The sequence below is a fragment of the Somniosus microcephalus genome, unplaced genomic scaffold (genome assembly GCF_052327205.1).
Source record: "Somniosus microcephalus isolate GS21.2 unplaced genomic scaffold, FLI_Smic_1.0 unresolved_chr4, whole genome shotgun sequence".
NCBI lineage: Eukaryota > Metazoa > Chordata > Chondrichthyes > Squaliformes > Somniosidae > Somniosus > Somniosus microcephalus.
In genome coordinates this window covers 8,023,594-8,050,209 of record NW_028225182.1, presented here as the reverse complement: position 1 = coordinate 8,050,209, position 26,616 = coordinate 8,023,594, and the positions used below count along the sequence as shown (strand labels likewise).

The 26,616-nt window shown below is 44.5% G+C and overlaps 23 non-coding genes across 23 annotated transcripts; all 23 read right to left on the bottom strand.

Annotated features, from left to right (window-relative positions):
- Positions 1-294: 294 nt before the first annotated feature.
- trnaq-cug (transfer RNA glutamine (anticodon CUG)) lies at positions 295-366 on the bottom strand. Its single transcript has one exon. It is a non-coding gene; the product is annotated as a tRNA-Gln (tRNA).
- A 606-nt stretch (positions 367-972) lies between these two features.
- On the bottom strand, positions 973-1,044 carry trnaq-uug (transfer RNA glutamine (anticodon UUG)). The gene has a single exon. It is a non-coding gene; the product is annotated as a tRNA-Gln (tRNA).
- Positions 1,045-1,648: 604 nt separating this feature from the next.
- On the bottom strand, positions 1,649-1,720 carry trnaq-uug (transfer RNA glutamine (anticodon UUG)). The gene has a single exon. It is a non-coding gene; the product is annotated as a tRNA-Gln (tRNA).
- A 1,283-nt stretch (positions 1,721-3,003) lies between these two features.
- Positions 3,004-3,075, bottom strand: trnaq-cug (transfer RNA glutamine (anticodon CUG)). The gene has a single exon. It is a non-coding gene; the product is annotated as a tRNA-Gln (tRNA).
- Positions 3,076-3,681: 606 nt separating this feature from the next.
- On the bottom strand, positions 3,682-3,753 carry trnaq-uug (transfer RNA glutamine (anticodon UUG)). The gene has a single exon. It is a non-coding gene; the product is annotated as a tRNA-Gln (tRNA).
- Positions 3,754-6,377: 2,624 nt separating this feature from the next.
- Positions 6,378-6,449, bottom strand: trnaq-uug (transfer RNA glutamine (anticodon UUG)). Its single transcript has one exon. It is a non-coding gene; the product is annotated as a tRNA-Gln (tRNA).
- Positions 6,450-7,054: 605 nt separating this feature from the next.
- trnaq-cug (transfer RNA glutamine (anticodon CUG)) lies at positions 7,055-7,126 on the bottom strand. The gene has a single exon. It is a non-coding gene; the product is annotated as a tRNA-Gln (tRNA).
- A 606-nt stretch (positions 7,127-7,732) lies between these two features.
- Positions 7,733-7,804, bottom strand: trnaq-uug (transfer RNA glutamine (anticodon UUG)). Its single transcript has one exon. It is a non-coding gene; the product is annotated as a tRNA-Gln (tRNA).
- Positions 7,805-9,078: 1,274 nt separating this feature from the next.
- trnaq-uug (transfer RNA glutamine (anticodon UUG)) lies at positions 9,079-9,150 on the bottom strand. Its single transcript has one exon. It is a non-coding gene; the product is annotated as a tRNA-Gln (tRNA).
- A 605-nt stretch (positions 9,151-9,755) lies between these two features.
- trnaq-cug (transfer RNA glutamine (anticodon CUG)) lies at positions 9,756-9,827 on the bottom strand. Its single transcript has one exon. It is a non-coding gene; the product is annotated as a tRNA-Gln (tRNA).
- A 606-nt stretch (positions 9,828-10,433) lies between these two features.
- Positions 10,434-10,505, bottom strand: trnaq-uug (transfer RNA glutamine (anticodon UUG)). The gene has a single exon. It is a non-coding gene; the product is annotated as a tRNA-Gln (tRNA).
- A 604-nt stretch (positions 10,506-11,109) lies between these two features.
- On the bottom strand, positions 11,110-11,181 carry trnaq-uug (transfer RNA glutamine (anticodon UUG)). Its single transcript has one exon. It is a non-coding gene; the product is annotated as a tRNA-Gln (tRNA).
- Positions 11,182-12,464: 1,283 nt separating this feature from the next.
- trnaq-cug (transfer RNA glutamine (anticodon CUG)) lies at positions 12,465-12,536 on the bottom strand. Its single transcript has one exon. It is a non-coding gene; the product is annotated as a tRNA-Gln (tRNA).
- A 606-nt stretch (positions 12,537-13,142) lies between these two features.
- Positions 13,143-13,214, bottom strand: trnaq-uug (transfer RNA glutamine (anticodon UUG)). Its single transcript has one exon. It is a non-coding gene; the product is annotated as a tRNA-Gln (tRNA).
- Positions 13,215-15,839: 2,625 nt separating this feature from the next.
- trnaq-uug (transfer RNA glutamine (anticodon UUG)) lies at positions 15,840-15,911 on the bottom strand. Its single transcript has one exon. It is a non-coding gene; the product is annotated as a tRNA-Gln (tRNA).
- A 605-nt stretch (positions 15,912-16,516) lies between these two features.
- On the bottom strand, positions 16,517-16,588 carry trnaq-uug (transfer RNA glutamine (anticodon UUG)). Its single transcript has one exon. It is a non-coding gene; the product is annotated as a tRNA-Gln (tRNA).
- A 604-nt stretch (positions 16,589-17,192) lies between these two features.
- Positions 17,193-17,264, bottom strand: trnaq-uug (transfer RNA glutamine (anticodon UUG)). Its single transcript has one exon. It is a non-coding gene; the product is annotated as a tRNA-Gln (tRNA).
- A 2,624-nt stretch (positions 17,265-19,888) lies between these two features.
- Positions 19,889-19,960, bottom strand: trnaq-uug (transfer RNA glutamine (anticodon UUG)). The gene has a single exon. It is a non-coding gene; the product is annotated as a tRNA-Gln (tRNA).
- Positions 19,961-20,565: 605 nt separating this feature from the next.
- On the bottom strand, positions 20,566-20,637 carry trnaq-cug (transfer RNA glutamine (anticodon CUG)). The gene has a single exon. It is a non-coding gene; the product is annotated as a tRNA-Gln (tRNA).
- A 1,282-nt stretch (positions 20,638-21,919) lies between these two features.
- On the bottom strand, positions 21,920-21,991 carry trnaq-uug (transfer RNA glutamine (anticodon UUG)). Its single transcript has one exon. It is a non-coding gene; the product is annotated as a tRNA-Gln (tRNA).
- A 605-nt stretch (positions 21,992-22,596) lies between these two features.
- Positions 22,597-22,668, bottom strand: trnaq-cug (transfer RNA glutamine (anticodon CUG)). Its single transcript has one exon. It is a non-coding gene; the product is annotated as a tRNA-Gln (tRNA).
- A 606-nt stretch (positions 22,669-23,274) lies between these two features.
- On the bottom strand, positions 23,275-23,346 carry trnaq-uug (transfer RNA glutamine (anticodon UUG)). The gene has a single exon. It is a non-coding gene; the product is annotated as a tRNA-Gln (tRNA).
- A 1,939-nt stretch (positions 23,347-25,285) lies between these two features.
- Positions 25,286-25,357, bottom strand: trnaq-cug (transfer RNA glutamine (anticodon CUG)). The gene has a single exon. It is a non-coding gene; the product is annotated as a tRNA-Gln (tRNA).
- Between the last annotated feature and the right edge of the window lie 1,259 nt (positions 25,358-26,616).

Here is a 26,616-nt window from a genome sequence, read left to right as displayed (position 1 = left end):
CCTACGTTTCAAGAAGCACTGCTTTCAATTTCAGCAAGTATGCCAGCCGAATGCAGCTTGGAAAGGAAATGTTGAGCATTCTGCTGTGCAGTCAAACGAAGCACTGGACAACACACATCTTTCTCCTCCTCTTATTTGGAACTGGGAATGAGAGGTTGAGCCTGTCATCTGATGTCGAGAACAATAAATCAACCGTCATTGACCCAGGCAGCAAACGGTCCCATAACCGTGGTTGTTTTGAATATGCCAAGCTTGTATGTCCCAAATTTCCAGCAGCTGGGACAACAAGAATTCAGGTTCCACCGAGATTTAAACTCGGATCGCTGGATTCAGAGTCCAGAGTGCTTACCATTACACCATGGAACCTTTGCTGAACAGTTCTTTAGATTCTTTTCTCAAAATCAACAACATTACCATCTCCACCATTATACTTTGTCTCGGCCTGGTCTCATCCTTAACTTCAGCTTGCCCACTTGCCCCTCTGCTCAGCTTCGGTTCTGAGCAAATCACACAGCTGCCTTGATGGCTATCGGTTCACAAATCTCAGCTTCTTTTTCACACTGCTCATGGCAGATTGCATTGCAGTCCTGCCAGGTAAAATGAGTATAATCTTTGCAAGGCACAGCTGCACGAAAGATAAGCAATTGTTAACTTTTTTCGAAGAATACGAAGTGCAATGCCTACGTTTCAAGAAGCACTGCTTTCAATTTCAGCAAGTATGCCAGCCGAATGCAGCTTGCAAAGAAAATTTTGAGCATTCTGCTGTGCAGTCAAACGAAGCACTGGACAACACACATCTTTCTCCCCGTCTTATTTGGAACTGGGAATGAGAGGTTGAGCCTATCATCTGATGTCGAGCACAATCAATCAACCGTCATTGATTCAGACAGCAAACGGTCCCGTAACCGTGGTTGGTATGCAGATTACAAGCTTGAATGTCCCAAATTTCAGCAGCTGGGACAACAAGAATTCAGGTTCTACCGAGATTTGAACTCGGATCGCTGGATTCAAAGTCCAGAGTGCTCACCATTACACCATGGAACCTTCGCTGAACAGTCCCTTAGATTCTTTTCTCAAAATCAACAACATTACCATCTCCACCATTATACTTTTCTCGGACTGGTCTCATCCTTAACTTCAGCTTGCCCACTTGCCCCTCTGCTAAGCTTCGGTTCTGAGCAAATCACACAGCTGCCTTGATGGCTATCGGTTCACAAATCTCAGCTTCTTTTTCACACTGCTCATGGCAGATTGTATTGCAGTCCTGCCAGGTAAAATGAGTATAATCTTTGCAAGGCACTGCTGCACGAAAGATGAGCAATTGTTAACTTTTTTCGAGAATATGAAGTGCAATGCCTACGTTTCAAGAAGCACTGCTTTCAATTTCAGCAAGTATGCCATCCGAATGCAGCTTGCAAAGAAAATGTTGAGCATTCTGCTGTGCAGTCAAACGAAGCACTGGACAACACACATCTTTCTCCCCCTCTTATTTGGAACTGGGAGTAAGAGGTTGAGCCTATCATCTGATGTCGAGAACAATAAATCAACCGTCATTGATCCAGGCAGCAAACGGTCCCATAACCGTGGTTGTTATGAAGATGCCAAGCTTGTATGTCCCAAATTTCAGCAGCTGGGACAACAAGAATTCAGGTTCCACCGAGATTTGAACTCGGATCGCTGGATTCAAAGTCCAGAGTGCTCACCATTACACCATGGAACCTTTGCTGATAAATCTATTGGAATCTTTTCTTAAAATCAACAACATTACCGTCTGCACCATTACACTTTGTCTCGGCCAGGTCTCATCCTAAACTTCAGCTTGCCCACTTGCCCCTCTGCTAAGCCTCGGTTCTGAGTAAATCACACAGCTGCCTTGATGGCTATCGGTTCACAAATCTCAGCTCCTTTTTCACACTGCTCATAGCATCTTGTATTGGAGTCCTGCCAGGTAAAATGTGAATAATCTTTGCAAGGCACTGCTGCACGATAGATAAGCAATTGTTAACTTTTTTCGAGAATACGAAGTGCAATGTCTGCATTTCAAGAAGCACTGCTTTCAATTTCAACAAGTATGCCAGCCGAATGCAGCTTGGAAAGGAAATGTTGAGCATTCTGCTGTGCAGTCAAACGAAGCACTGGACAACACACATCTTTCTCCTACCTCTTATTTGGAACTGGGAATGAGAGGTTGAGCCTCTCATCTTGATGTCCAGAACAATAAACCAACCGTCGTTGATCCAGGCAGCAAACGGTCCCGTAACCGTGGTTGTTATGAAGATGCCAAGCTTGTATGTCCCAAATTTCAGCAGCTGGGACAACAATAATTCAAGTTCCACCGAGATTTGAACTCGGATCGCTGGATTCAGAGCCCAAAGTGCTTACCATTACACCATGGAACCTTCGCTGAACAATCCCTAGATTCTTTTCTCAAAATCAACAACATTACCATCTCCACCATTATACTTTTCTCGGACTGGTCTCATCCTTAACTTCAGCTTGCCCACTTGCCCCTCTGCTAAGCTTCGGTTCTGAGCAAATCACACAGCTGCCTTGATGGCTATCGGTTCACAAATCTCAGCTTCTTTTTCACACTGCTCATGGCAGATTGCATTGCAGTCCTGCCAGGTAAAATGAGTATAATCTTTGCAAGGCACTGCTGCACGAAAGATGAGCAATTGTTAACTTTTTTCGAGAATATGAAGTGCAATGCCTACGTTTCAAGAAGCACTGCTTTCAATTTCAGCAAATATGCCATCCGAATGCAGCTTGCAAAGAAAATGTTGAGCATTCTGCTGTGCAGTCAAACGAAGCACTGGACAACACACATCTTTCTCCCCCTCTTATTTGGAACTGGGAATAAGAGGTTGAGCCTATCATCTGATGTCGAGAACAATAAATCAACCGTCATTGACCCAGGCAGCAAACGGTCCCATAACCGTGGTTGTTATGAAGATGCCAAGCTTGTATGTCCCAAATTTCCAGCAGCTGGGACAACAAGAATTCAGGTTCCACCGAGATTTAAACTCGGATCGCTGGATTCAGAGTCCAGAGTGCTTACCATTACACCATGGAACCTTTGCTGAACAGTTCCTTAGATTCTTTTCTCAAAATCAACAACATTACCATCTCCACCATTATACTTTGTCTCGGCCTGGTCTCATCCTTAACTTCAGCTTGCCCACTTGCCCCTCTGCTCAGCTTCGGTTCTGAGCAAATCACACAGCTGCCTTGATGGCTATCGGTTCACAAATCTCAGCTTCTTTTTCACACTGCTCATGGCAGATTGCATTGCAGTCCTGCCAGGTAAAATGAGTATAATCTTTGCAAGGCACAGCTGCACGAAAGATAAGCAATTGTTAACTTTTTTCGAAGAATACGAAGTGCAATGCCTACGTTTCAAGAAGCACTGCTTTCAATTTCAGCAAGTATGCCAGCCGAATGCAGCTTGCAAAGAAAATTTTGAGCATTCTGCTGTGCAGTCAAACGAAGCACTGGACAACACACATCTTTCTCCCCGTCTTATTTGGAACTGGGAATGAGAGGTTGAGCCTATCATCTGATGTCGAGCACAATCAATCAACCGTCATTGATTCAGACAGCAAACAGTCCCGTAACCGTGGTTGGTATGCAGATTCCAAGCTTGAATGTCCCAAATTTCAGCAGCTGGGACAACAAGAATTCAGGTTCCACCGAGATTTGAACTCGGATCGCTGGATTCAAAGTCCAGAGTGCTCACCATTACACCATGGAACCTTCGCTGCACAGTCCCTTAGATTCTTTTCTCAAAATCAACAACATTACCATCTCCACCATTGTACTTTGTCTCGGCCTGGTCTCATCCTCAACGTCAGCTTGCCCACTTGCCCCTCTGCTAAGCTTCGGTTCTGAGCAAATCACACAGCTGCCTTGATGGCTATCGGTTCACGAATCTCAGCTTCTTTTTCACACTGCTCATGGCAGATTGCATTGCAGCCCTGCCAGGTAAAATGAGTATAATCTTTGCAAGGCACAGCTGCACGAAAGATAAGCAATTGTTAACCTTTTTTTAGAATACGAAGTGCAATGCCTACGTTTCAAAAGCACTGCTTTCAATTTCAGCAAGTATGCCAGCCGAATGCAGCTTGCAAAGAAAATGTTGAGCATTCTGCTGTGCAGTCAAACGAAGCACTGGACAACGCACATCTTTCTCCCCCGCTTATTTGGAACTGGGAATAAGTGGTTGAGCCTATCATCTGATGTCCAGAACAATAAACCAACCGTCATTGATCCAGGCAGCAAACGGGCCCATAACCATGGTTGTTATGAAGATGCCAAGTTTGCATGTCCCAAATTTCCAGCAGCTGGGACAACAAGAATTCAGGTTCCACCGAGATTTGAACTTGGAATCACTGGATTCAGAGCCCAGAGTGCTTACCATTACACCATGGAACCTTTCCTCAACAGTGCCCTAGATTCTTTTCTCAAAATCAACAACATTACCATCTCCACCATTCTACTTTGTCTCGGCCTGGTCTCTTCCTTAACTTCAGCTTGCCCCTCTGCTAAGCTTCGGTTCTGAGCAAATCACACAGCTGCCCTGATGGCTATCGGTTCACAAATCTCAGCTTCTTTTTCACACTGCTCATGGCAGATTGCATTGCAGCCCTGCCAGGTAAAATGAGTATAATCTTTGCAAGGCACAGCTGCACGAAAGGTAAGCAATTGTTAACTTTTTTCGAAGAATACGAAGTGCAATGCCTACTTTTCAAGAAGCACTGCTTTCAATTTCAGCAAGTATGCCAGCCGAATGCAGCTTGCTAAGAAAATGTTGAGCATTCTGCTGTGCAGTCAAACGAAGCACTGGACAGCACACATCTTTCTCCCCCTCTTATTTGGAACTGGGAATGAGAGGTTGAGCCTATCATCTGATGTCGAGAACAATAAATCAACCTTCATTGATTCAGGCAGCAAACGGTCCCGTAATCTTGGTTGGTATGCAGATACCAAGCTTGTATGTCCCAAATTTCAGCAGCTGGGACAACAATAATTCAGGTTCCACCGAGATTTGAACTCGGATCGCTGGATTCAGAGCCCAAAGTGCTCACCATTACAACATGTAACCTTTGCTAATAAATTTATTTGAATCTTTTCTTAAAATCAACAACATTACCGTCTCCACCATTATACTTTGTCTCGGCCAGGTCTCATCCTTCAATTCAGATTGCCCACTTGCCCCTCTGCTAAGCCTCGGTTCTGAGTAAATCACACAGCTGCCTTGATGGCTATCGGTTCACAAATCTCTGTTTCTTTTTCACACTGCTCATAGCATCTTGTATTGCAGTCCTGCCAGGTAAAATGTGAATAATCTTTGCAAGGCACTGCTGCACGATAGATAAGCAATTGTTAACTTTTTTCGAGAATACGAAGTGCAATGTCTACGTTTCAAGAAGCACTGCTTTCAATTATCAACAAGTATGCCAGCCGAATGCAGCTTGCAAAGAAAATGTTGAGCAATCTGCTGTGCAGTCAAACTAAGCACTGGACAACACACATCTTTCTCCCCCGCTTATTTGGAACTGGGAATGAGAGGTTGAGCCTATCATCTGATGTTCAGAACAATAAATCAACCGTCATCGATTCAGGCAGCAAACGGTCCTGTCACCGTGGTTGGTATGCAGATGCCAATCTTGTATGTCCCAAATTTCCAGCAGCTGGGACAACAATAATTCAGGTTCCACCGAGATTTGAACTCGGATCGCTGGATTCAGAGTCCAGAGTGCTTACCATAACAACATGTAACCTTTGCTGAACAGTTCATTAGATTCTTTTCTCAAAATCAACAACATTACCATCTCCACCATTATACTTTGTCTCGGCCTGGTCTCATCCTTAACTTCAGCTTGCCCCTCTGCTAAGCTTCGGTTCTGAGCAAATCACACAGCTGCCTTGATGGCTATCGGTTCACAAATCTCAGCTTCTTTTTCACACTGCTCATGGCAGATTGCATTGCAGTCCTGCCAGGTAAAATGAGTATAATCTTTGCAAGGCACAGCTGCACGAAAGATAAGCAATTGTTAACTTTTTTCGAAGAATACGAAGTGCAATGCCTCCGTTTCAAGAAGCACTGCTTTCAATTTCAGCAAGTATGCCAGCCGAATGCAGCTTGCAAAGAAAATGTTGAGCATTCTGCTATGCAGTCAAACGAAGCCCTGGACAACACATATCTTTCTCCCCCTCTTATTTGGAACTGGGAATGAGAGGTTGAGCCTATCATCTGATGTCGAGAACAATAAATCAACCGTCATTGATTCAGGCAGCAAACAGTCCCGTAACCGTGGTTGGTATGCAGATACCAAGCTTGTATGTCCCAAATTTCAGCAGCTGGGACAAAAAAATTCAGGTTCCACCGAGATTTGAACTCGCATCGCTGGATTCAAAGTCCAGAGTGCTCACCATTACACCATGGAACCTTTGCTGAACAGTCCCTTGATTCTTTTCTCAAAATCAACAACATTACCATCTCCACCATTATACTTTGTCTCGGCCTGGTCTCATCCTTAACGTCAGCTTGCCCACTTGCCCCTCTGCTAAGCTTCGGTTCTGAGCAAATCACACAGCTGCCTTGATGGCTATCAGTTCACAAATCTCAGCTTCTTTTTCACACTGCTCATGGCAGCTTGCATTGCAGTCCTGCCAGGTAAAATGAGTATAATCTTTGCAAGGCACTGCTGCACGAAAGATAAGCAATTGTTAACTTTTTTCGAGAATACGAAGTGCAATGCCTACGTTTCAAGAAGCACTGCTTTCAATTTCAGCAAGTATGCCAGCCGAATGCAGCTTGGAAAGGAAATGTTGAGCATTCTGCTGTGCAGTCAAACGAAGCACTGGACAACACACATCTTTCTCCTCCTCTTATTTGGAACTGGGAATGAGAGGTTGAGCCTGTCATCTGATGTCGAGAACAATAAATCAACCGTCATTGACCCAGGCAGCAAACGGTCCCATAACCGTGGTTGTTTTGAATATGCCAAGCTTGTATGTCCCAAATTTCCAGCAGCTGGGACAACAAGAATTCAGGTTCCACCGAGATTTAAACTCGGATCGCTGGATTCAGAGTCCAGAGTGCTTACCATTACACCATGGAACCTTTGCTGAACAGTTCTTTAGATTCTTTTCTCAAAATCAACAACATTACCATCTCCACCATTATACTTTGTCTCGGCCTGGTCTCATCCTTAACTTCAGCTTGCCCACTTGCCCCTCTGCTCAGCTTCGGTTCTGAGCAAATCACACAGCTGCCTTGATGGCTATCGGTTCACAAATCTCAGCTTCTTTTTCACACTGCTCATGGCAGATTGCATTGCAGTCCTGCCAGGTAAAATGAGTATAATCTTTGCAAGGCACAGCTGCACGAAAGATAAGCAATTGTTAACTTTTTTCGAAGAATACGAAGTGCAATGCCTACGTTTCAAGAAGCACTGCTTTCAATTTCAGCAAGTATGCCAGCCGAATGCAGCTTGCAAAGAAAATTTTGAGCATTCTGCTGTGCAGTCAAACGAAGCACTGGACAACACACATCTTTCTCCCCGTCTTATTTGGAACTGGGAATGAGAGGTTGAGCCTATCATCTGATGTCGAGCACAATCAATCAACCGTCATTGATTCAGACAGCAAACAGTCCCGTAACCGTGGTTGGTATGCAGATTACAAGCTTGAATGTCCCAAATTTCAGCAGCTGGGACAACGAGAATTCAGGTTCTACCGAGATTTGAACTCGGATCGCTGGATTCAAAGTCCAGAGTGCTCACCATTACACCATGGAACCTTCGCTGAACAGTCCCTTAGATTCTTTTCTCAAAATCAACAACATTACCATCTCCACCATTATACTTTTCTCGGACTGGTCTCATCCTTAACTTCAGCTTGCCCACTTGCCCCTCTGCTAAGCTTCGGTTCTGAGCAAATCACACAGCTGCCTTGATGGCTATCGGTTCACAAATCTCAGCTTCTTTTTCACACTGCTCATGGCAGATTGTATTGCAGTCCTGCCAGGTAAAATGAGTATAATCTTTGCAAGGCACTGCTGCACGAAAGATGAGCAATTGTTAACTTTTTTCGAGAATATGAAGTGCAATGCCTACGTTTCAAGAAGCACTGCTTTCAATTTCAGCAAGTATGCCATCCGAATGCAGCTTGCAAAGAAAATGTTGAGCATTCTGCTGTGCAGTCAAACGAAGCACTGGACAACACACATCTTTCTCCCCCTCTTATTTGGAACTGGGAGTAAGAGGTTGAGCCTAACATCTGATGTCGAGAACAATAAATCAACCGTCATTGATCCAGGCAGCAAACGGTCCCATAACCGTGGTTGTTATGAAGATGCCAAGCTTGTATGTCCCAAATTTCCAGCAGCTGGGACAACAATAATTCAGGTTCCACCGAGATTTGAACTCGGATCGCTGGATTCAGAGTCCAGAGTGCTTACCATTACAACATGTAACCTTTGCTGAACAGTTCATTAGATTCTTTTCTCAAAATCAACAACATTACCATCTCCACCATTATACTTTGTCTCGGCCTGGTCTCATCCTTAACTTCAGCTTGCCCCTCTGCTAAGCTTCGGTTCTGAGCAAATCACACAGCTGCCTTGATGGCTATCGGTTCACAAATCTCAGCTTCTTTTTCACACTGCTCATGGCAGATTGCATTGCAGTCCTGCCAGGTAAAATGAGTATAATCTTTGCAAGGCACAGCTGCACGAAAGATAAGCAATTGTTAACTTTTTTCGAAGAATACGAAGTGCAATGCCTCCGTTTCAAGAAGCACTGCTTTCAATTTCAGCAAGTATGCCAGCCGAATGCAGCTTGCAAAGAAAATGTTGAGCATTCTGCTATGCAGTCAAACGAAGCCCTGGACAACACATATCTTTCTCCCCCTCTTATTTGGAACTGGGAATGAGAGGTTGAGCCTTTCATCTGATGTCGAGAACAATAAATCAACCGTCATTGATTCAGGCAGCAAACAGTCCCGTAACCGTGGTTGGTATGCAGATACCAAGCTTGTATGTCCCAAATTTCAGCAGCTGGGACAAAAAAGTTCAGGTTCCACCGAGATTTGAACTCGCATCGCTGGATTCAAAGTCCAGAGTGCTCACCATTACACCATGGAACCTTTGCTGAACAGTCCCTTGATTCTTTTCTCAAAATCAACAACATTACCATCTCCACCATTATACTTTGTCTCGGCCTGGTCTCATCCTTAACGTCAGCTTGCCCACTTGCCCCTCTGCTAAGCTTCGGTTCTGAGCAAATCACACAGCTGCCTTGATGGCTATCAGTTCACAAATCTCAGCTTCTTTTTCACACTGCTCATGGCAGCTTGCATTGCAGTCCTGCCAGGTAAAATGAGTATAATCTTTGCAAGGCACTGCTGCACGAAAGATAAGCAATTGTTAACTTTTTTCGAGAATACGAAGTGCAATGCCTACGTTTCAAGAAGCACTGCTTTCAATTTCAGCAAGTATGCCAGCCGAATGCAGCTTGGAAAGGAAATGTTGAGCATTCTGCTGTGCAGTCAAACGAAGCACTGGACAACACACATCTTTCTCCTCCTCTTATTTGGAACTGGGAATGAGAGGTTGAGCCTGTCATCTGATGTCGAGAACAATAAATCAACCGTCATTGACCCAGGCAGCAAACGGTCCCATAACCGTGGTTGTTTTGAATATGCCAAGCTTGTATGTCCCAAATTTCCAGCAGCTGGGACAACAAGAATTCAGGTTCCACCGAGATTTAAACTCGGATCGCTGGATTCAGAGTCCAGAGTGCTTACCATTACACCATGGAACCTTTGCTGAACAGTTCTTTAGATTCTTTTCTCAAAATCAACAACATTACCATCTCCACCATTATACTTTGTCTCGGCCTGGTCTCATCCTTAACTTCAGCTTGCCCACTTGCCCCTCTGCTCAGCTTCGGTTCTGAGCAAATCACACAGCTGCCTTGATGGCTATCGGTTCACAAATCTCAGCTTCTTTTTCACACTGCTCATGGCAGATTGCATTGCAGTCCTGCCAGGTAAAATGAGTATAATCTTTGCAAGGCACAGCTGCACGAAAGATAAGCAATTGTTAACTTTTTTCGAAGAATACGAAGTGCAATGCCTACGTTTCAAGAAGCACTGCTTTCAATTTCAGCAAGTATGCCAGCCGAATGCAGCTTGCAAAGAAAATTTTGAGCATTCTGCTGTGCAGTCAAACGAAGCACTGGACAACACACATCTTTCTCCCCGTCTTATTTGGAACTGGGAATGAGAGGTTGAGCCTATCATCTGATGTCGAGCACAATCAATCAACCGTCATTGATTCAGACAGCAAACGGTCCCGTAACCGTGGTTGGTATGCAGATTACAAGCTTGAATGTCCCAAATTTCAGCAGCTGGGACAACAAGAATTCAGGTTCTACCGAGATTTGAACTCGGACCGCTGGATTCAAAGTCCAGAGTGCTCACCATTACACCATGGAACCTTCGCTGAACAGTCCCTTAGATTCTTTTCTCAAAATCAACAACATTACCATCTCCACCATTATACTTTTCTCGGACTGGTCTCATCCTTAACTTCAGCTTGCCCACTTGCCCCTCTGCTAAGCTTCGGTTCTGAGCAAATCACACAGCTGCCTTGATGGCTATCGGTTCACAAATCTCAGCTTCTTTTTCACACTGCTCATGGCAGATTGTATTGCAGTCCTGCCAGGTAAAATGAGTATAATCTTTGCAAGGCACTGCTGCACGAAAGATGAGCAATTGTTAACTTTTTTCGAGAATATGAAGTGCAATGCCTACGTTTCAAGAAGCACTGCTTTCAATTTCAGCAAGTATGCCATCCGAATGCAGCTTGCAAAGAAAATGTTGAGCATTCTGCTGTGCAGTCAAACGAAGCACTGGACAACACACATCTTTCTCCCCCTCTTATTTGGAACTGGGAGTAAGAGGTTGAGCCTATCATCTGATGTCGAGAACAATAAATCAACCGTCATTGATCCAGGCAGCAAACGGTCCCATAACCGTGGTTGTTATGAAGATGCCAAGCTTGTATGTCCCAAATTTCAGCAGCTGGGACAACAAGAATTCAGGTTCCACCGAGATTTGAACTCGGATCGCTGGATTCAAAGTCCAGAGTGCTCACCATTACACCATGGAACCTTTGCTGATAAATCTATTGGAATCTTTTCTTAAAATCAACAACATTACCGTCTGCACCATTACACTTTGTCTCGGCCAGGTCTCATCCTAAACTTCAGCTTGCCCACTTGCCCCTCTGCTAAGCCTCGGTTCTGAGTAAATCACACAGCTGCCTTGATGGCTATCGGTTCACAAATCTCAGCTCCTTTTTCACACTGCTCATAGCATCTTGTATTGGAGTCCTGCCAGGTAAAATGTGAATAATCTTTGCAAGGCACTGCTGCACGATAGATAAGCAATTGTTAACTTTTTTCGAGAATACGAAGTGCAATGTCTGCATTTCAAGAAGCACTGCTTTCAATTTCAACAAGTATGCCAGCCGAATGCAGCTTGGAAAGGAAATGTTGAGCATTCTGCTGTGCAGTCAAACGAAGCACTGGACAACACACATCTTTCTCCTACCTCTTATTTGGAACTGGGAATGAGAGGTTGAGCCTCTCATCTTGATGTCCAGAACAATAAACCAACCGTCGTTGATCCAGGCAGCAAACGGTCCCGTAACCGTGGTTGTTATGAAGATGCCAAGCTTGTATGTCCCAAATTTCAGCAGCTGGGACAACAAGAATTCAAGTTCCACCGAGATTTGAACTCGGATCGCTGGATTCAGAGCCCAGAGTGCTTACCATTACACCATGGAACCTTCGCTGAACAATCCCTAGATTCTTTTCTCAAAATCAACAACATTACCATCTCCACCATTATACTTTTCTCGGACTGGTCTCATCCTTAACTTCAGCTTGCCCACTTGCCCCTCTGCTAAGCTTCGGTTCTGAGCAAATCACACAGCTGCCTTGATGGCTATCGGTTCACAAATCTCAGCTTCTTTTTCACACTGCTCATGGCAGATTGCATTGCAGTCCTGCCAGGTAAAATGAGTATAATCTTTGCAAGGCACTGCTGCACGAAAGATGAGCAATTGTTAACTTTTTTCGAGAATATGAAGTGCAATGCCTACGTTTCAAGAAGCACTGCTTTCAATTTCAGCAAATATGCCATCCGAATGCAGCTTGCAAAGAAAATGTTGAGCATTCTGCTGTGCAGTCAAACGAAGCACTGGACAACACACATCTTTCTCCCCCTCTTATTTGGAACTGGGAATAAGAGGTTGAGCCTATCATCTGATGTCGAGAACAATAAATCAACCGTCATTGACCCAGGCAGCAAACGGTCCCATAACCGTGGTTGTTATGAAGATGCCAAGCTTGTATGTCCCAAATTTCCAGCCGCTGGGACAACAAGAATTCAGGTTCCACCGAGATTTAAACTCGGATCGCTGGATTCAGAGTCCAGAGTGCTTACCATTACACCATGGAACCTTTGCTGAACAGTTCCTTAGATTCTTTTCTCAAAATCAACAACATTACCATCTCCACCATTATACTTTGTCTCGGCCTGGTCTCATCCTTAACTTCAGCTTGCCCACTTGCCCCTCTGCTCAGCTTCGGTTCTGAGCAAATCACACAGCTGCCTTGATGGCTATCGGTTCACAAATCTCAGCTTCTTTTTCACACTGCTCATGGCAGATTGCATTGCAGTCCTGCCAGGTAAAATGAGTATAATCTTTGCAAGGCACAGCTGCACGAAAGATAAGCAATTGTTAACTTTTTTCGAAGAATACGAAGTGCAATGCCTACGTTTCAAGAAGCACTGCTTTCAATTTCAGCAAGTATGCCAGCCGAATGCAGCTTGCAAAGAAAATTTTGAGCATTCTGCTGTGCAGTCAAACGAAGCACTGGACAACACACATCTTTCTCCCCGTCTTATTTGGAACTGGGAATGAGAGGTTGAGCCTATCATCTGATGTCGAGCACAATCAATCAACCGTCATTGATTCAGACAGCAAACGGTCCCGTAACCGTGGTTGGTATGCAGATTCCAAGCTTGAATGTCCCAAATTTCAGCAGCTGGGACAACAAGAATTCAGGTTCCACCGAGATTTGAACTCGGATCGCTGGATTCAAAGTCCAGAGTGCTCACCATTACACCATGGAACCTTCGCTGAACAGTCCCTTAGATTCTTTTCTCAAAATCAACAACATTACCATCTCCACCATTGTACTTTGTCTCGGCCTGGTCTCATCCTCAACGTCAGCTTGCCCACTTGCCCCTCTGCTAAGCTTCGGTTCTGAGCAAATCACACAGCTGCCTTGATGGCTATCGGTTCACGAATCTCAGCTTCTTTTTCACACTGCTCATGGCAGATTGCATTGCAGCCCTGCCAGGTAAAATGAGTATAATCTTTGCAAGGCACAGCTGCACGAAAGATAAGCAATTGTTAACCTTTTTCGAGAATACGAAGTGCAATGCCTACGTTTCAAAAGCACTGCTTTCAATTTCAGCAAGTATGCCAGCCGAATGCAGCTTGCAAAGAAAATGTTGAGCATTCTGCTGTGCAGTCAAACGAAGCACTGGACAACGCACATCTTTCTCCCCCGCTTATTTGGAACTGGGAATAAGAGGTTGAGCCTATCATCTGATGTCCAGAACAATAAACCAACCGTCATTGATCCAGGCAGCAAACGGGCCCATAACCATGGTTGTTATGAAGATGCCAAGTTTGCATGTCCCAAATTTCCAGCAGCTGGGACAACAAGAATTCAGGTTCCACCGAGATTTGAACTTGGAATCACTGGATTCAGAGCCCAGAGTGCTTACCATTACACCATGGAACCTTTGCTCAACAGTGCCCTAGATTCTTTTCTCAAAATCAACAACATTACCATCTCCACCATTCTACTTTGTCTCGGCCTGGTCTCTTCCTTAACTTCAGCTTGCCCCTCTGCTAAGCTTCGGTTCTGAGCAAATCACACAGCTGCCCTGATGGCTATCGGTTCACAAATCTCAGCTTCTTTTTCACACTGCTCATGGCAGATTGCATTGCAGCCCTGCCAGGTAAAATGAGTATAATCTTTGCAAGGCACAGCTGCACGAAAGGTAAGCAATTGTTAACTTTTTTCGAAGAATACGAAGTGCAATGCCTACTTTTCAAGAAGCACTGCTTTCAATTTCAGCAAGTATGCCAGCCGAATGCAGCTTGCTAAGAAAATGTTGAGCATTCTGCTGTGCAGTCAAACGAAGCACTGGACAGCACACATCTTTCTCCCCCTCTTATTTGGAACTGGGAATGAGAGGTTGAGCCTATCATCTGATGTCGAGAGCAATAAATCAACCTTCATTGATTCAGGCAGCAAACGGTCCCGTAATCTTGGTTGGTATGCAGATACCAAGCTTGTGTGTCCCAAATTTCAGCAGCTGGGACAACAATAATTCAGGTTCCACCGAGATTTGAACTCGGATCGCTGGATTCAGAGCCCAAAGTGCTTACCATTACACCATGGAACCTTTGCTAATAAATTTATTTGAATCTTTTCTTAAAATCAACAACATTACCATCTCCACCATTATACTTTGTCTCGGCCAGGTCTCATCCTTCACTTCAGATTGCCCACTTGCCCCTCTGCTAAGCCTCGGTTCTGAGTAAATCACACAGCTGCCTTGATGGCTATCGGTTCACAAATCTCTGTTTCTTTTTCACACTGCTCATAGCATCTTGTATTGCAGTCCTGCCAGGTAAAATGTGAATAATCTTTGCAAGGCACTGCTGCACGATAGATAAGCAATTGTTAACTTTTTTCGAGAATACGAAGTGCAATGTCTACGTTTCAAGAAGCACTGCTTTCAATTATCAACAAGTATGCCAGCCGAATGCAGCTTGCAAAGAAAATGTTGAGCAATCTGCTGTGCAGTCAAACTAAGCACTGGACAACACACATCTTTCTCCCCCGCTTATTTGGAACTGGGAATGAGAGGTTGAGCCTATCATCTGATGTTCAGAACAATAAATCAACCGTCATCGATTCAGGCAGCAAACGGTCCTGTCACCGTGGTTGGTATGCAGATGCCAATCTTGTATGTCCCAAATTTCCAGCAGCTGGGACAACAATAATTCAGGTTCCACCGAGATTTGAACTCGGATCGCTGGATTCAGAGTCCAGAGTGCTTACCATTACAACATGTAACCTTTGCTGAACAGTTCATTAGATTCTTTTCTCAAAATCAACAACATTACCATCTCCACCATTATACTTTGTCTCGGCCTGGTCTCATCCTTAACTTCAGCTTGCCCCTCTGCTAAGCTTCGGTTCTGAGCAAATCACACAGCTGCCTTGATGGCTATCGGTTCACAAATCTCAGCTTCTTTTTCACACTGCTCATGGCAGATTGCATTGCAGTCCTGCCAGGTAAAATGAGTATAATCTTTGCAAGGCACAGCTGCACGAAAGATAAGCAATTGTTAACTTTTTTCGAAGAATACGAAGTGCAATGCCTCCGTTTCAAGAAGCACTGCTTTCAATTTCAGCAAGTATGCCAGCCGAATGCAGCTTGCAAAGAAAATGTTGAGCATTCTGCTATGCAGTCAAACGAAGCCCTGGACAACACATATCTTTCTCCCCCTCTTATTTGGAACTGGGAATGAGAGGTTGAGCCTGTCATCTGATGTCGAGAACAATAAATCAACCGTCATTGATTCAGGCAGCAAACAGTCCCGGAACCGTGGTTGGTATGCAGATACCAAGCTTGTATGTCCCAAATTTCAGCAGCTGGGACAAAAAGAATTCAGGTTCCACCGAGATTTGAACTCGCATCGCTGGATTCAAAGTCCAGAGTGCTCACCATTACACCATGGAACCTTTGCTGAACAGTCCCTTGATTCTTTTCTCAAAATCAACAACATTACCATCTCCACCATTATACTTTGTCTCGGCCTGGTCTCATCCTTAACTTCAGCTTGCCCACTTGCCCCTCTGCTTAGCTTCGGTTCTGAGCAAATCACACAGCTGCCTTGATGGCTATCGGTTCACAAATCTCAGATTCTTTTTCACACTGCTCATGGCAGATTGCATTGCAGTCCTGCCAGGTAAAATGAGTATAATCTTTGCAAGGCACAGCTGCACGAAAGATAAGCAATTGTTAACTTTTTTCGAAGAATACGAAGTGCAATGCCTACGTTTCAAGAAGCACTGCTTTCAATTTCAGCAAGTATGCCAGCCGAATGCAGCTTGCAAAGAAAATTTTGAGCATTCTGCTGTGCAGTCAAACGAAGCACTGGACAACACACATCTTTCTCCCCGTCTTATTTGGAACTGGGAATGAGAGGTTGAGCCTATCATCTGATGTCGAGCACAATCAATCAACCGTCATTGATTCAGACAGCAAACGGTCCCGTAACCGTGGTTGGTATGCAGATTACAAGCTTGAATGTCCCAAATTTCAGCAGCTGGGACAACAAGAATTCAGGTTCCACCGAGATTTGAACTCGGATCGCTGGATTCAAAGTCCAGAGTGCTCACCATTACACCATGGAACCTTCGCTGAACAGTCCCTTAGATTCTTTTCTCAAAATCAACAACATTACCATCTCCACCATTGTACTTTGTCTCGGCCTGGTCTCATCCTCAACGTCAGCTTGCCCACTTGCCCCTCTGCTAAGCTTCGGTTCTGAGCAAATCACACAGCTGCCTTGATAGCTATCGGTTCACGAATCTCAGCTTCTTTTTCACACTGCTCATGGCAGATTGCATTGCAGCCCTGCCAGGTAAAATGAGTATAATCTTTGCAAGGCACAGCTGCACGAAAGATAAGCAATTGTTAACCTTTTTCGAGAATACGAAGTGCAATGCCTACGTTTCAAAAGCACTGCTTTCAATTTCAGCAAGTATGCCAGCCGAATGCAGCTTGCAAAGAAAATGTTGAGCATTCTGCTGTGCAGTCAAACGAAGCCCTGGACAACACATATCTTTCTCCCCCTCTTATTTGGAACTGGGAATGAGAGGTTGAGCCTATCATCTGATGTCGAGAACAATAAATCAACCGTCATTGATTCAGGCAGCAAACAGTCCCGTAACCGTGGTTGGTATGCAGATACCAAGCTTGTATGTCCCAAATTTCAGCAGCTGGGACTAAAAGAATTCAGGTTCCACCGAGATTTGAACTCGCATCGCTGGATTCAAAGTCCAGAGTGCTCACCATTACACCATGGAACCTTTGCTGAACAGTCCCTTGATTCTTTTCTCAAAATCAACAACATTACCATCTCCACCATTATACTTTATCTCGGCCTGGTCTCATCCTTAACGTCAGCTTGCCCACTTGCCCCTCTGCTAAGCTTCGGTTCTGAGCAAATCACACAGCTGCCTTGATGGCTATCAGTTCACAAATCTCAGCTTCTTTTTCACACTGCTCATGGCAGATTGCATTGCAGTCCTGCCAGGTAAAATGAGTATAATCTTTGCAAGGCACTGCTGCACGAAAGATAAGCAATTGTTAACTTTTTTCGAGAATACGAAGTGCAATGCCTACGTTTCAAGAAGCACTGCTTTCAATTTCAGCAAGTATGCCAGCCGAATGCAGCTTGGAAAGGAAATGTTGAGCATTCTGCTGTGCAGTCAAACGAAGCACTGGACAACACACATCTTTCTCCTCCTCTTATTTGGAACTGGGAATGAGAGGTTGAGCCTGTCATCTGATGTCGAGAACAATAAATCAACCGTCATTGACCCAGGCAGCAAACGGTCCCATAACCGTGGTTGTTTTGAATATGCCAAGCTTGTATGTCCCAAATTTCCAGCAGCTGGGACAACAAGAATTCAGGTTCCACCGAGATTTGAATTCGGATCGCTGGATTCAGAGTCCAGAGTGCTTACCATTACAACATGTAACCTTTGCTGAACAGTTCATTAGATTCTTTTCTCAAAATCAACAACATTACCATCTCCACCATTATACTTTGTCTCGGCCTGGTCTCATCCTTAACTTCAGCTTACCCCTCTGCTAAGCTTCGGTTCTGAGCAAATCACACAGCTGCCTTGATGGCTATCGGTTCACAAATCTCAGCTTCTTTTTCACACTGCTCATGGCAGATTGCATTGCAGTCCTGCCCGGTAAAATGAGTATAATCTTTGCAAGGCACAGCTGCACGAAAGATAAGCAATTGTTAACTTTTTTCGAAGAATACGAAGTGCAATGCCTACGTTTCAAGAAGCACTGCTTTCAATTTCAGCAAGTATGCCAGCCGAATGCAGCTTGCAAAGAAAATGTTGAGCATTCTGCTGTGCAGTCAAACGAAGCACTGGACAACGCACACCTTTCTCCCCCGCTTATTTGGAACTGGGAATAAGAGGTTGAGCCTATCATCTGATGTCCAGAACAATAAACCAACCGTCATTGATTCAGGCAGCAAACGGTCCCGTAATCTTGGTTGGTATGCAGATGCCAAGCTTGTGTGTCCCAAATTTCAGCAGCTGGGACAACAATAATTCAGGTTCCACCGAGATTTGAACTCGGATCGCTGGATTCAGAGCCCAAAGTGCTTACCATTACACCATGGAACCTTTGCTAATAAATTTATTTGAATCTTTTCTTAAAATCAACAACATTACTGTCTCCACCATTATACTTTGTCTCGGCCAGGTCTCATCCTTCACTTCAGATTGCCCACTTGCCCCTCTGCTAAGCCTCGGTTCTGAGTAAATCACACAGCTGCCTTGATGGCTATCGGTTCACAAATCTCTGTTTCTTTTTCACACTGCTCATAGCATCTTGTATTGCAGTCCTGCCAGGTAAAATGTGAATAATCTTTGCAAGGCACTGCTGCACGATAGGTAAGCAATTGTTAACTTTTTTCGAGAATACGAAGTGCAATGTCTACGTTTCAAGAAGCACTGCTTTCAATTATCAACAAGTATGCCAGCCGAATGCAGCTTGCAAAGAAAATGTTGAGCAATCTGCTGTGCAGTCAAACTAAGCACTGGACAACACACATCTTTCTCCCCCGCTTATTTGGAACTGGGAATGAGAGGTTGAGCCTATCATCTGATGTTCAGAACAATAAATCAACCGTCATCGATTCAGGCAGCAAACGGTCCTGTCACCGTGGTTGGTATGCAGATGCCAATCTTGTATGTCCCAAATTTCCAGCAGCTGGGACAACAATAATTCAGGTTCCACCGAGATTTGAACTCGGATCGCTGGATTCAGAGTCCAGAGTGCTTACCATTACAACATGTAACCTTTGCTGAACAGTTCCTTAGATTCTTTTCTCAAAATCAACAACATTACCATCTCCACCATTATATTTTGTCTCGGCCTGGTCTCATCCTTAACTTCAGCTTGCCCCTCTGCTAAGCTTCGGTTCTGAGCAAATCACACAGCTGCCTTGATGGCTATCGGTTCACAAATCTCAGCTTCCTTTTCACACTGCTCATGGCAGATTGCATTGCAGTCCTGCCAGGTAAAATGAGTATAATCTTTGCAAGGCACAGCTGCACGAAAGATAAGCAATTGTTAACTTTTTTCGAAGAATACGAAGTGCAATGCCTCCGTTTCAAGAAGCACTGCTTTCAATTTCAGCAAGTATGCCAGCCGAATGCAGCTTGCAAAGAAAATGTTGAGCATTCTGCTATGCAGTCAAACGAAGCCCTGGACAACACATATCTTTCTCCCCCTCTTATTTGGAACTGGGAATGAGAGGTTGAGCCTATCATCTGATGTCGAGAACAATAAATCAACCGTCATTGATTCAGGCAGCAAACAGTCCCGTAACCGTGGTTGGTATGCAGATACAAAGCTTGTATGTCCCAAATTTCAGCAGCTGGGACAAAAAGAATTCAGGTTCCACCGAGATTTGAACTCGCATCGCTGGATTCAAAGTCCAGAGTGCTCACCATTACACCATGGAACCTTTGCTGAACAGTCCCTTGATTCTTTTCTCAAAATCAACAACATTACCATCTCCACCATTATACTTTGTCTCGGCCTGGTCTCATCCTTAACGTCAGCTTGCCCACTTGCCCCTCTGCTAAGCTTCGGTTCTGAGCAAATCACACAGCTGCCTTGATGGCTATCAGTTCACAAATCTCAGCTTCTTTTTCACACTGCTCATGGCAGATTGGATTGCAGTCCTGCCAGGTAAAATGAGTATAATCCTTGCAAGGCACTGCTGCACGAAAGATAAGCAATTGTTAACTTTTTTCGAGAATACGAAGTGCAATGCCTACGTTTCAAGAAGCACTGCTTTCAATTTCAGCAAGTATGCCAGCCGAATGCAGCTTGGAAAGGAAATGTTGAGCATTCTGCTGTGCAGTCAAACGAAGCACTGGACAACACACATCTTTCTCCTCCTCTTATTTGGAACTGGGAATGAGAGGTTGAGCCTGTCATCTGATGTCGAGAACAATAAATCAACCGTCATTGACCCAGGCAGCAAACGGTCCCATAACCGTGGTTGTTTTGAATATGCCAAGCTTGTGTGTCCCAAATTTCCAGCAGCTGGGACAACAAGAATTCAGGTTCCACCGAGATTTAAACTCGGATCGCTGGATTCAGAGTCCAGAGTGCTTACCATTACACCATGGAACCTTTGCTGAACAGTTCTTTAGATTCTTTTCTCAAAATCAACAACATTACCATCTCCACCATTATACTTTGTCTCGGCCTGGTCTCATCCTTAACTTCAGCTTGCCCACTTGCCCCTCTGCTCAGCTTCGGTTCTGAGCAAATCACACAGCTGCCTTGATGGCTATCGGTTCACAAATCTCAGCTTCTTTTTCACACTGCTCATGGCAGATTGCATTGCAGTCCTGCCAGGTAAAATGAGTATAATCTTTGCAAGGCACAGCTGCACGAAAGATAAGCAATTGTTAACTTTTTTCGAAGAATACGAAGTGCAATGCCTACGTTTCAAGAAGCACTGCTTTCAATTTCAGCAAGTATGCCAGCCGAATGCAGCTTGCAAAGAAAATTTTGAGCATTCTGCTGTGCAGTCAAACGAAGCACTGGACAACACACATCTTTCTCCCCGTCTTATTTGGAACTGGGAATGAGAGGTTGAGCCTATCATCTGATGTCGAGCACAATCAATCAACCGTCATTGATTCAGACAGCAAACGGTCCCGTAACCTTGGTTGGTATGCAGATTACAAGCTTGAATGTCCCAAATTTCAGCAGCTGGGACAACAAGAATTCAGGTTGCACCGAGATTTGAACTCGGATCGCTGGATTCAAAGTCCAGAGTGCTCACCATTACACAATGGAACCTTCGCTGAACAGTCCCTTAGATTCTTTTCTCAAAATCAACAACATTACCATCTCCACCATTGTACTTTGTCTCGGCCTGGTCTCATCCTCAACGTCAGCTTGCCCACTTGCCCCTCTGCTAAGCTTCGGTTCTGAGCAAATCACACAGCTGCCTTGATGGCTATCGGTTCACGAATCTCAGCTTCTTTTTCACACTGCTCATGGCAGATTGCATTGCAGCCCTGCCAGGTAAAATGAGTATAATCTTTGCAAGGCACAGCTGCACGAAAGATAAGCAATTGTTAACCTTTTTCGAGAATACGAAGTGCAATGCCTACGTTTCAAAAGCACTGCTTTCAATTTCAGCAAGTATGCCAGCCGAATGCAGCTTGCAAAGAAAATGTTGAGCATTCTGCTGTGCAGTCAAACGAAGCCCTGGACAACACATATCTTTCTCCCCCTCTTATTTGGAACTGGGAATGAGAGGTTGAGCCTATCATCTGATGTCGAGAACAATAAATCAACCGTCATTGATTCAGGCAGCAAACAGTCCCGTAACCGTGGTTGGTATGCAGATACCAAGCTTGTATGTCCCAAATTTCAGCAGCTGGGACTAAAAGAAGTCAGGTTCCACCGAGATTTGAACTCGCATCGCTGGATTCAAAGTCCAGAGTGCTCACCATTACACCATGGAACCTTTGCTGAACAGTCCCTTGATTCTTTTCTCAAAATCAACAACATTACCATCTCCACCATTATACTTTGTCTCGGCCTGGTCTCATCCTTAACGTCAGCTTGCCCACTTGCCCCTCTGCTAAGCTTCGGTTCTGAGCAAATCACACAGCTGCCTTGATGGCTATCAGTTCACAAATCTCAGCTTCTTTTTCACACTGCTCATGCCAGATTGCATTGCAGTCCTGCCAGGTAAAATGAGTATAATCTTTGCAAGGCACTGCTGCACGAAAGATAAGCAATTGTTAACTTTTTTCGAGAATACGAAGTGCAATGCCTACGTTTCAAGAAGCACTGCTTTCAATTTCAGCAAGTATGCCAGCCGAATGCAGCTTGGAAAGGAAATGTTGAGCATTCTGCTGTGCAGTCAAACGAAGCACTGGACAACACACATCTTTCTCCTCCTCTTATTTGGAACTGGGAATGAGAGGTTGAGCCTGTCATCTGATGTCGAGAACAATAAATCAACCGTCATTGACCCAGGCAGCAAACGGTCCCATAACCGTGGTTGTTTTGAATATGCCAAGCTTGTATGTCCCAAATTTCCAGCAGCTGGGACAACAAGAATTCAGGTTCCACCGAGATTTAAACTCGGATCGCTGGATTCAGAGTCCAGAGTGCTTACCATTACACCATGGAACCTTTGCTGAACAGTTCTTTAGATTCTTTTCTCAAAATCAACAACATTACCATCTCCACCATTATACTTTGTCTCGGCCTGGTCTCATCCTTAACTTCAGCTTGCCCACTTGCCCCTCTGCTCAGCTTCGGTTCTGAGCAAATCACACAGCTGCCTTGATGGCTATCGGTTCACAAATCTCAGCTTCTTTTTCACACTGCTCATGGCAGATTGCATTGCAGTCCTGCCAGGTAAAATGAGTATAATCTTTGCAAGGCACAGCTGCACGAAAGATAAGCAATTGTTAACTTTTTTCGAAGAATACGAAGTGCAATGCCTACGTTTCAAGAAGCACTGCTTTCAATTTCAGCAAGTATGCCAGCCGAATGCAGCTTGCAAAGAAAATTTTGAGCATTCTGCTGTGCAGTCAAACGAAGCACTGGACAACACACATCTTTCTCCCCGTCTTATTTGGAACTGGGAATGAGAGGTTGAGCCTATCATCTGATGTCGAGCACAATCAATCAACCGTCATTGATTCAGACAGCAAACGGTCCCGTAACCGTGGTTGGTATGCAGATTACAAGCTTGAATGTCCCAAATTTCAGCAGCTGGGACAACAAGAATTCAGGTTCTACCGAGATTTGAACTCGGACCGCTGGATTCAAAGTCCAGAGTGCTCACCATTACACCATGGAACCTTCGCTGAACAGTCCCTTAGATTCTTTTCTCAAAATCAACAACATTACCATCTCCACCATTATACTTTGTCTCGGCCTGGTCTCATCCTTAACTTCAGCTTGCCCACTTGCCCCTCTGCTCAGCTTCGGTTCTGAGCAAATCACACAGCTGCCTTGATGGCTATCGGTTCACAAATCTCAGCTTCTTTTTCACACTGCTCATGGCAGATTGCATTGCAGTCCTGCCAGGTAAAATGAGTATAATCTTTGCAAGGCACAGCTGCACGAAAGATAAGCAATTGTTAACCTTTTTCGAGAATACGAAGTGCAATGCCTACGTTTCAAAAGCAGTGCTTTCAATTTCAGCAAGTATGCCAGCCGAATGCAGCTTGCAAAGAAAATGTTGAGCATTCTGCTGTGCAGTCAAACGAAGCACTGGACAACGCACGTCTTTCTCCCCCGCTTATTTGGAACAAGAGGTTGAGCCTATCATCTGATGTCCAGAACAATAAACCAACCGTCATTGATCCAGGCAGCAAACGGGCCCATAACCATGGTTGTTATGAAGATGCCAAGTTTGCATGTCCCAAATTTCCAGCAGCTGGGACAACAAGAATTCAGGTTCCACCGAGATTTGAACTATGGATCACTGGATTCAGAGCCCAGAGTGCTTACCATTACACCATGGAACCTTTGCTCAACAGTGCCCTAGATTCTTTTCTCAAAATCAACAACATTACCATCTCCACCATTCTACTTTGTCTCGGCCTGGTCTCTTCCTTAACTTCAGCTTGCCCCTCTGCTAAGCTTCGGTTCTGAGCAAATCACACAGCTGCCTTGATGGCTATCGGTTCACGAATCTCAGCTTCTTTTTCACACTGCTCATGGCAGATTGCATTGCAGCCCTGCCAGGTAAAATGAGTATAATCTTTGCAAGGCACAGCTGCACGAAAGATAAGCAATTGTTAACCTTTTTCGAGAATACGAAGTGCAATGCCTACGTTTCAAAAGCACTGCTTTCAATTTCAGCAAGTATGCCAGCCGAATGCAGCTTGCAAAGAAAATGTTGAGCATTCTGCTGTGCAGTCAAACGAAGCACTGGACAACGCACATCTTTCTCCCCCGCTTATTTGGAACTGGGAATAAGAGGTTGAGCCTATCATCTGATGTCCAGAACAATAAACCAACCGTCATTGATCCAGGCAGCAAACGGGCCCATAACCATGGTTGTTATGAAGATGCCAAGTTTGCATGTCCCAAATTTCCAGCAGCTGGGACAACAAGAATTCAGGTTCCACCGAGATTTGAACTTGGAATCACTGGATTCAGAGCCCAGAGTGCTTACCATTACACCATGGAACCTTTGCTCAACAGTGTCCTAGATTCTTTTCTCAAAATCAACAACATTACCATCTCCACCATTCTACTTTGTCTCGGCCTGGTCTCTTCCTTAACTTCAGCTTGCCCCTCTGCTAAGCTTCGGTTCTGAGCAAATCACACAGCTGCCCTGATGGCTATCGGTTCACAAATCTCAGCTTCTTTTTCACACAGCTCATGGCAGATTGCATTGCAGCCCTGCCAGGTAAAATGAGTATAATCTTTGCAAGGCACAGCTGCACGAAAGGTAAGCAATTGTTAACTTTTTTCGAAGAATACGAAGTGCAATGCCTACTTTTCAAGAAGCACTGCTTTCAATTTCAGCAAGTATGCCAGCCGAATGCAGCTTGCTAAGAAAATGTTGAGCATTCTGCTGTGCAGTCAAACGAAGCACTGGACAGCACACATCTTTCTCCCCCTCTTATTTGGAACTGGGAATGAGAGGTTGAGCCTATCATCTGATGTCGAGAACAAGAAATCAACCTTCATTGATTCAGGCAGCAAACGGTCCCGTAATCTTGGTTGGTATGCAGATACCAAGCTTGTGTGTCCCAAATTTCAGCAGCTGGGACAACAATAATTCAGGTTCCACCGAGATTTGAACTCGGATCGCTGGATTCAGAGCCCAGAGTGCTTACCATTACACCATGGAACCTTTGCTAATAAATTTATTTGAATCTTTTCTTAAAATCAACAACATTACCGTCTCCACCATTATACTTTGTCTCGGCCAGGTCTCATCCTTCACTTCAGCTTGCCCACTTGCCCCTCTGCTAAGCCTCGGTTCTGAGTAAATCACACAGCTGCCTTGATGGCTATCGGTTCACAAATCTCTGTTTCTTTTTCACACTGCTCATAGCATCTTGTATTGCAGTCCTGCCAGGTAAAATGTGAATAATCTTTGCAAGGCACTGCTGCACGATAGATAAGCAATTGTTAACTTTTTTCGAGAATACGAAGTGCAATGTCTACGTTTCAAGAAGCACTGCTTTCAATTATCAACAAGTATGCCAGCCGAATGCAGCTTGCAAAGAAAATGTTGAGCAATCTGCTGTGCAGTCAAACTAAGCACTGGACAACACACATCTTTCTCCCCCGCTTATTTGGAACTGGGAATGAGAGGTTGAGCCTATCATGTGATGTCCAGAACAATAAACCAACCGTCATTGATCCAGGCAGCAAACGGGCCCATAACCATGGTTGTTATGAAGATGCCAAGTTTGCATGTCCCAAATTTCCAGCAGCTGGGACAACAATAATTCAGGTTCCACCGAGATTTGAACTCGGATCGCTGGATTCAGAGTCCAGAGTGCTTACCATTACAACATGTAACCTTTGCTGAACAGTTCATTAGATTCTTTTCTCAAAATCAACAACATTACCATCTCCACCATTATACTTTGTCTCGGCCTGGTCTCATCCTTAACTTCAGCTTGCCCACTTGCCCCTCTGCTCAGCTTCGGTTCTGAGCAAATCACACAGCTGCCTTGATGGCTATCGGTTCACAAATCTCAGCTTCTTTTTCACACTGCTCATGGCAGATTGCATTGCAGTCCTGCCAGGTAAAATGAGTATAATCTTTGCAAGGCACAGCTGCACGAAAGATAAGCAATTGTTAACCTTTTTCGAGAATACGAAGTGCAATGCCTACGTTTCAAAAGCAGTGCTTTCAATTTCAGCAAGTATGCCAGCCGAATGCAGCTTGCAAAGAAAATGTTGAGCATTCTGCTGTGCAGTCAAACGAAGCACTGGACAACGCACATCTTTCTCTCCCGCTTATTTGGAACAAGAGGTTGAGCCTATCATCTGATGTCTAGAACAATAAACCAACCGTCATTGATCCAGGCAGCAAACGGGCCCATAACCATGGTTGTTATGAAGATGCCAAGTTTGCATGTCCCAAATTTCCAGCAG